This window comes from Triticum dicoccoides, chromosome 4B (genome assembly GCF_002162155.2).
Source record: "Triticum dicoccoides isolate Atlit2015 ecotype Zavitan chromosome 4B, WEW_v2.0, whole genome shotgun sequence".
Classification (NCBI taxonomy): Eukaryota; Viridiplantae; Streptophyta; class Magnoliopsida; order Poales; family Poaceae; genus Triticum; species Triticum dicoccoides.
Genome location: NC_041387.1, coordinates 144,640,630 through 144,649,717, shown reverse-complemented (window position 1 = coordinate 144,649,717; position 9,088 = coordinate 144,640,630).

Sequence of the window (9,088 nt, the reverse complement as noted above, 5' to 3'; positions counted from 1 at the left end):
CGGCAGCAAACCGGAGGGGGCCGGAGCCAGGGCATCACTGGCGAAGGGTGGAGGCGTGGCCATCAGATCCAGGGGCGCCTCCTTCGAGGCAGAAGCCAGCCGCGACGAGCCATCCTCCGTGGAGCTTGGATCCAGCAGCTGCAGCGTAGGCGGGGAGGAAAGCAGGTCACCCACGCCGGGCTCGAGGGGCGGCGCCCGGCAGCTGCAGAAGGCTGCCGCCACCTGAGAGGGGAGCAGCGCACACGCCCTCAATGCATACAATTCTCTTTGATACATACAGTATCCCCACCAAAAAAATGCATATACATTCACAGTGAACTTTGTTATGATTGCCGTGTTGAGTTACTCTCCCCGTTTCATAGTGTAATGTAATGCATTGAAAAGTCAAACTTCACAACCTTTGACTTTGATAAGAAGGATATCTATATTTAAAATATCAAATAAATATCATTAGATAAGTCATAAGATATATTTTTATGTTGTATTTATTAGATATTTTTTCTTTACAACTTCTCTATATATTTGATCAAACTCTAGAACATTTGACTTCTGAAAAAGGTCTCCTACATCATGGAATGAGGGTATCTAGTATAAAATTCGGGTGAAATTCCTGCATTTCAAACTACTGGTATTCTATCCTTGTTATGCTTGACCAGGAAGCACACCCACATAGCTACAAATTTATTTTACATAGTACAAACACAGATGCTCACATACACACACATTCATTCATCCCTAAGAACGCATGCACGCACACCATACCTCTGAGCACCTTCGAGATACTGAGCCGGCACAACATCTTGATATTGATGAAGTCAGACGGGAACGTCTCCTCCCACTAAACGATTATCGCCGAAAAATCTAAAATAAATATAGAAAAATACGAGCACCGGTGTCAAGTCTTGAGCTTGAATTCTAATGGGCTGATTTTGTCACAAAGAATCTAATCTCAGTTCGCCATAGCTACAAATGGTTAAAGAATAGATGGGGATCGATCACGGAAGAGACCAGGCTAGCTATTTCTGTGTTATTAGGTGAGGATCCGGAGACGAATTATTGTCTCGACGAGGCCCTTTCTAGAGTGGCGTGTGTGGATATTTTATGTGTGCCGCTTAGTGGTTTGTTATAGTTTTTGTCCGGCTTTTCATTAATTAACTGGGCAACTCTTTTCTGCTTATTTAATGGATGAGGCAAATCTTTTGCCTCCGTTTCAAAAAAAATAAAATGTGCTGGGCGCGTGACAATTAAAGTTGTCACACATACACTAGTTATGTGGTACCAGATGAGACAAATTGCCAACTGTAATTGTACCGTTACATCATCATAAATTTCATGTGCGTGCGTCGTTTCGTCGTCTTTTAATCCCTGCTGCGAGCTGACTCTTTTGTTTTCACCATAGTACAGGTTTCACCATATGCATATATACACACTCGTTCTTCTTTGTGGACTGCTGCTGCTGCGCGCTGGCCAATAGCGGTACTGTGGCAGACGGCGCCGATTTCGAGCTGGCAGAATCCCTGCTGCATAATATAGTAATTAAGAAAAAGTTAGTAATGTTATTGGTCATTGCTTGATTAAATGCACTGTTATTTCATGATTAAGTTAGTAAGCGTACGTAGTAATTTTTTATCTCGCAAAAATGTAAGTTTTGTATATTAAGATTAGATGCTAATATCCTTAATGATGTATGTAATAGGTTAAAAAAGTATCATCTAAGTAGCAAACAAAGAGGAGGTGAAGTGATTGAAGAAATTGTGTTTTGATCTTCGATGTCCCTTTTTAGGTGATGACCACATACATGCAAGTGCTATTTTGATACTTTTGATAGCAGAAAAAACTCGCATTCTTCATTTTTCTCGGCCTAATGCTCTGATCCGAGCAAGGTAAAAACTCATACCGACTGAAAAAACTGTGACACACTAAGCGCAGTATGCTGCATGACGGATGACGAGAGGCTCAATGCCTCGTTTTATAGGCTTAGATGACAAAAACACATGATAACGAAAGGCTAAATGCTGATGACGGGAAAATAGGGGCGAGCAGACTGTTAGTTGGAAGGAGGAGATTGCATGCATCGATAATTCATTAATCATGTGCATGATGGACATATATAGGTACAGGGTGGACTGGCCTCTACTCGTCTTTCAAGATGTACAAACATACGAGAGGGAAATAGAGATACAACGGTATAAATATAGATCCAAATCCTATACATATGCAGTGGACAACGTACGCTCAACACAGACGAAAGTTTAGGCGGGGAAAATAGGGGCACAAGAACAAGTGTGTATATATGCATCTATGGTGCAACCGGTCCTATGATGAAAACGAAAGCAACATCTCTGCACACTGCTGCCGACAGTGACAAGGAAATAGAAATCACGCATAGTACGAATCAGTGATTAAAAAACGAGGAAACGACGAAATGATGCAGGGCACGCATAGTGTGGCCGCCTCCCGCGATGGCGGCGTGACCCACCGCTGCCACCTCGTGCGCAGGTCGCAGGGCCCACCTGCCTAGCCCGTTCGCAACTTCTTCCGTTGCACGTCGCTAATCCGTTTATTCCGAACCTGCCGCCTGTAGTGGTGGCGGTAGGATCTGCCGCCTAACGCAGTGGCGGCAGATGCCACGTGTCGCCTGGCGCGTCTGCCGCCACGGCTGAGGGGGTCCTTTTTGTCAATCTGTTTTAGAAGGGGTCTTTTTTAATAATTTCAGTGAGCAGGTGGTCTGTTTCGACAAAAAATCGTACTCCCTCCGTCCGGGTGTATAAGTCATTCGCGTAGTTCTAGGTCATCGATTTGAGAAATTAAATATGTGTTATATGTCATGAAAAATATACCACTAGATTTCCACACGAATGTAGTTTCTAAATATATATTTTTTGTCACATATAATACATATTTAGATAGTTAAATTATTGACCTAGAACTACGCGAATGACTTATACACCGGGACGGAGGTAGTAGTATATTGGTCCGGGTCTCCTGAACCTGCAGCTAGCACATGGCAGCGCGGTAACTGCGCTCATCAATGTGCATCCGCAATCAGTGCAAATCTAGCTAGGTTCAAATGGAGGTCAAGCTTGGTTGCCTTCAACCAGAAAATCAAATCCTTTCCGTAGCAAGAGAAAAACGGTCAATTTCTGCACGCGTACATATTTATATCCCCCTATACATGGAGATCGATCTTATCCCTATGAAATTTATGATGACGTAACGGTACAATTACAGTTGGCAATTTGTCTCATCTGGTACCACATAACTAGTGTATGTGTGACAACTTTAATTGTCACGCGCCCAGCACATTTTATTTTTTTTGAAACGGAGGCAAAAGATTTGCCTCATCCATTAAATAAGCAGAAAAGAGTTGCCCAGTTAATTAATGAAAAGCCGGACAAAAACTATAACAAACCACTAAGCGGCACACATAAAATATCCACACACGCCACTCTAGAAAGGGCCTCGTCGAGACAATAATTCGTCTCCGGATCCTCACCTAATAACACAGAAATAGCTAGCCTGGTCTCTTCCGTGATCGATCCCCATCTATTCTTTAACCATTTGTAGCTATGGCGAACTGAGATTAGATTCTTTGTGACAAAATCAGCCCATCAGAATTCAAGCTCAAGACTTGACACCAGTGCTCGTATTTTTCTATATTTATTTTAGATTTTTCGGCGATAATCGTTTAGTGGGAGGAGACGTTCCCGTCTGACTTCATCAATATCAAGATGTTGTGCCGGCTCAGTATCTCGAAGGTGCTCAGAGGTATGGTGTGCGTGCATGCGTTCTTAGGGATGAATGAATGTGTGTGTATGTGAGCATCTGTGTTTGTACTATGTAAAATAAATTTGTAGCTATGTGGGTGTGCTTCCTGGTCAAGCATAACAAGGATAGAATACCAGTAGTTTGAAATGCAGGAATTTCACCCGAATTTTATACTAGATACCCTCATTCCATGATGTAGGAGACCTTTTTTCAGAAGTCAAATGTTCTAGAGATTGATCAAATATATAGAGAAGTTGTAAAGAAAAAATATCTAATAAATACAACATAAAAATATATCTTATGACTTATCTAATGATATTTATCTGATATTTTAAATATAGATATCCTTCTTATCAAAGTCAAAGGTTGTGAAGTTTGACTTTTCAATGCATTACATTACACTATGAAACGGGGAGAGTAACTCAACACGGCAATCATAACAAAGTTCACTGTGAATGTATATGCATTTTTTTGGTGGGGATACTGTATGTATCAAAGAGAATTGTATGCATTGAGGGCGTATGCGCTGCTCCCCTCTCAGGTGGCGGCAGCCTTCTGCAGCTGCCGGGCGCCGCCCCTCGAGCCCGGCGTGGGTGACCTGCTTTCCTCCCCGCCTACGCTGCAGCTGCTGGATCCAAGCTCCACGGCGGATGGCTCGTTGCGGCTGGCTTCTGCCTCGAAGGAGGCGCCCCTGGATCTGATGGCCACGCCTCCACCCTTCGCCAGTGATGCCCTGGCTCCGGCCCACTCCGGTTTGCTGCCGTCAGCGCAGGATGGCGCGTGGGGTGCCGGGTCAAGCCGGTCGGCTGCTGCGCTCCCCCCTTCTCCGCGTCGCAGCGCCAGGATTCTCAGGCTGTACGACGGGGAGCGGGTTGGATCCGTCGAGCGGGCGTCCAAGAGGAAGGCCAGAGCTGCGGGCTCCTCTTCTAGCTCTGGCTCTGCTACGGGGAGGCGCTCTGCTTCTCCTGGCGGCCGCTGCAAGAAGTCCAAGGTTCCGGTGGTTGCTGACCTCCTAGAGCTCCCCCTCTCCACCACCCCGAGGCCTCTGACGAGGGGCAAGCTCAAGCAGCTGGCTAAATGCTGCGATCTCAACACCGATGCCATCCTCTCCCACGCCTTGGCTCAGGATGATGCGGCCGCTGCTGTTGGGGCTGCGAGGTCTTTCCCGATCGACACTTGTTCCGCTTCTTTTGTGGGTGACGGCTATGTTCATGATGTGTAGGCCTAGGCTGTCTCTTGCTCGGCCCTCAGGGCTTCTCTGCCATGTACTCCTACCGCTTTCTTCTGTAGCTGCATGTAGTTGTGGTAGTCTGCATGTTCCACCCCCTCCGGGCTATCTGCATTTCTTCTTCAGGCTGTACCGCACTTGCTTTCTGTTTTCCACCGTTCGGGCGCCTTCCTATGCATGCTTAATGAGCTTTAGGCTCCTCTGCCTTTGCACGTTTATTTCCAACCATGTTCTCCTCGCCTGCGAGCTGCTGTATTGCTTGTTTATGAATGAAACTACTTGATTGGAATGTTAGAGGCCTCTGAGATGAGGACAAGTGTTCTTTGGTTCGTAACGCGATAACCTCTTGTCGTCCTAGTGTGGTTTGTTTGTAGGAAACCAAACTGGACTATATTTCTGCGAGGAAGATGGGTGCCTTCCTTCCAGCTCATCTTGATGATCATGTGTTCGTCCCATCCGCTGGTTCGTCCGGGGGTCTCTTGGTGGCCTGGGATTCTGCTGTTGTTTCTGGTCAGCTTGTGGCTGCGCACAGGTTTCATATCACCATGCGGCTGGTCTTTGCTGCTAGCCATCATTCTTTCTTGCATACAAGTGTGTATGCTCCTTGTCATGATCATGAACGCTCTCTCTTCCTCGAGACGGTTAGCTCTACGGTCGGCACGGTTTCAGAACCTTGGATGCTTGTGGGGGACTTTAACATGTACCGTTCTGAGCATGAGAAGTCTCGTGGTCGTATCAACAGGTCTATGATGGAGTTATTTAATGGATGGATTCGGGAGCACAGGCTGGATGAAGTTGATATCAGCAACAGGCAGTTCACCTGGTCGAACAAGCGCGGCTGTCCCACCCTGGTTCGCCTGGACAGGGTTTTGGTGAACACAGAATGGCTCCTGGGTTTTGTTCAGACAACTGCTTCGGCTGTACCCGCTGTTACATCGGTTCATATTCCAATTCTGGTTCAGTTTGGTTCTGGAACAGGGAAGAGCAAGCTGTTCCGTATGGAGAACCATTGGCTGGTCATGGAGGACACGAGGAAGATCATCTCAGCGGGCTGGTGCAAGGGTACCAGGCCGTTCCACTCTTCTGCTTCTCTTATCAGTTTCAAGATGAGGCGCGTTCGTGCGAGGCTGCACGAGTGGAAGTGTAATCACCCTGGTCTGGTTCTACTTATCAACAACAACAAGTTGGTGGTTGATTATCTGAATGTAGTGGAAGAGAGACGCGGCCTGTCTATGCTTGAGGTGGTACTACGGGGCTTTGCGTTTGCCAAGGCTGAGCATCTTATCATATGGCAAACAGCTATGTGGCGCAGGCACGCTAAGTTAAGATGGTGTGTTTCTAGTGATGAGAGCAACAAGTTTTTCCATGCTGCTGCCAACTGTCACGCCAGGCGTAATAAGATCAGGGTTTTGGTTCATGAGGGAGTTGAGTATTATGATGATCAGCTCAAGCTACAGCTTGCCACTAGTTACTATGCAGGTATCTTGGGCCAGCCTTCCACGTCGCTGCCAATAGTTCAGCTTCACTCCCTCTATGATCATATGGATCTGTCCTGCCTCGGCCATGAGTTTTCTCGGGCTGAAATCTTGGAAGCAATAAATCACTCTCCTAACAACTGCAGCCCAGGTCCGGATGGGTTCACAAATGAGTTCTATAAGTCCTTCCACAACATCCTCAAGGTTGACTTGCAGCGTTTCTTCTCAGACTTGTATCACAACCGGGTGGACCTCTCTGGTATTAACACGACTTTCATCACTCTTTTGCCAAAGAAGGAAACGCCTCTTGACATACGTGACTACCGGCCTATTTCTATGGTCCACAGCGTGCCGAAGCTAGCAAGCAAGGTTCTCACCCGTAGGTTGCAGCGTCAGATGCCTGAGTTGATTCACCCGTTGCAGTCTAGCTTTGCTAAGGGCAGGTCTATTATGGAAATTTTTGCCATGGCAGCCGATATGATTCAGAGTGCTCATAAGCGACGCTTTCCTATGATTGCCGATGTTAGTTGGGCATGCATTTCCAGCATTATGGAGGCACGGGGCTTCCCCCGCAGATGGATTGGCTGGGTTTCTTCTCTCCTGCACACCTCCAGCTCTAGAGTCATGGTCAATGTGAGCTTGGGGACCCGATAGTCTCCAGGAGAGGGTTCAGACAGGGCGATTCATTGTCTCCTTATTTGTTCATTTTGGTGGCTGACGTGTTGCAACGTACGTGCTGCGTTGCGTTTGAGGCCGGGAGCTTGGTTCACCCTTTAGGCTCCGACATGTTGTTTCCAGTGCTGCAGTACGCCGACGACACTTTGCTTCTCTTTCAGGGCAGCATACAGCAGGCCATTGTCATCCGGGATATCCTGGCAGCATTCACAGATTTTACCGGTCTGCACATAAACTTTGACAAGAGCACTTTGGTTCCTATTGGGCTAGACGCTGTCACCACGTCTGAGATTGCTGCTCTGTTCGGCTGCCCGGTTTCTTCCTTCCCATGCACTTACCTCGGGTTACCCTGATCTTTGCATAAGATCACTCATGGCATGCTGCTGCCAGTAATCCACAAGGTTGACAAGCGACTGTCAGGTTGGTTAGCTACTCTTTTATCCTGGGGTGGTCAGCTCACGCTGCTGAACTCTGTGTTGGCTGCCATTCCAAGCTACTATATGACATGCTTCCCTTGGCCCAAGGAGTCTCTTTCAAAGCTGAACAATCTCTTTCGAGCATTCTTCTGGCAAGGCAAGAACAGCGTACGAGGTGGCCAATGCTTGGTGGCATGGGAGTACGTGATTATGCCGCAGTGTTCTGGTGGGCTAGGTGTGCGTGATGTGGCTGCTCACAATCAAGCACTGCTGTGCAAGTTTGCGGCCAAGGTTCTGCAGCCCTCTGATATCCCTTGTTTCAAGTGGTTTGCTGCACAATACTGCAATGGTTGCATGGGCTTTCGAGTTCACAATAGGGATACGCCTATCTGGAAGGGTTTCAAATGCTTCATTCCCATGGTTCTCTATGCATCAGAGGCTCTCTGGGCAATGGATGCCATCTCTCCTTTTGGCATGACAAGTGGTTGGATGCCGGGCGACTCTTCCAGGTGCTGCAGACTCTATACACCTTTGCAAAGGACAGTAACTGCTCGGTGGCTTCGCAACTCTCTGTTGATGGTGTCTGGGATGTCAGCTGCACCCTAACCTCACAAGGTCTGCTGCCCAGGAGCTCCACCACCTGCGCTCCCTTCTGCTGGGCCTTGAACCTGTCTCTCACAACCGAGACAACCGTTCTTCGTCCATCTACGGCAAAGTCTTGAGCACTTCATACTTTTATCACCTACTCACCTTTCGGGGGGTGGACGGCCGTTTCAGCATGTGGGTTTGGGACCCCATTATTTGTAACGCCCCAGATATACTTTCCATATTTGTATCCAACTCTTGCCGTCTCCGGCGCTAAGTTATATTTATTTCTCGGGTTCGGGTCTTTGTCTCCGTGTGTTGTTTTTCTTTTTCGTGCATCTCTTATCATGTCATCACGTGCATTGCATTTGCATACATGTTCATCTCATGCATTCGAGCATTTTCCCCGTTGTCCGTTTTGCATTCCGGCGCTTCGTTCTCCTCCGGTGGCCTTTTCTAGCTTTCTTTCGTGTGTGGGGATCAAACATTTCCGGATTGTACCGAGACTTTCCATGCGGCCTTGGTTTACTACCGGTAGACCGCCTGCCAAGTTTCGTATCATTTGGACTTCGTTTGATACTCCAACGGTTAACCGAGGGACCGAAAAGGCCTCGTGTGTGTTGCAGCCCCACACCCCTCCAAATTTGGCCCAAAACCCACCAAACTCTGCTCCATGTCCTAGAGCGTTCGATCACGATCGCGTGGGCGAAAACCGCACCTCATTTGGACTCTCCTAGCTCCCTCTATGCCTATATATACACCCCTCTTTCGGATCTCGTCTTCCTCCCCGTCCTCCTCCTAAAAAAAAACAGATCTCCCCGCACCGACGGACGTGTCCGGCCCGCGACGGACAGTGTCCGCTCCACCCCGCCGCCACTCAGCCGCCGCCATGTGGCCCGGGGGACCGCTTCGCCGCCGCAGGCCCGCCAGGCCCGCGGGAA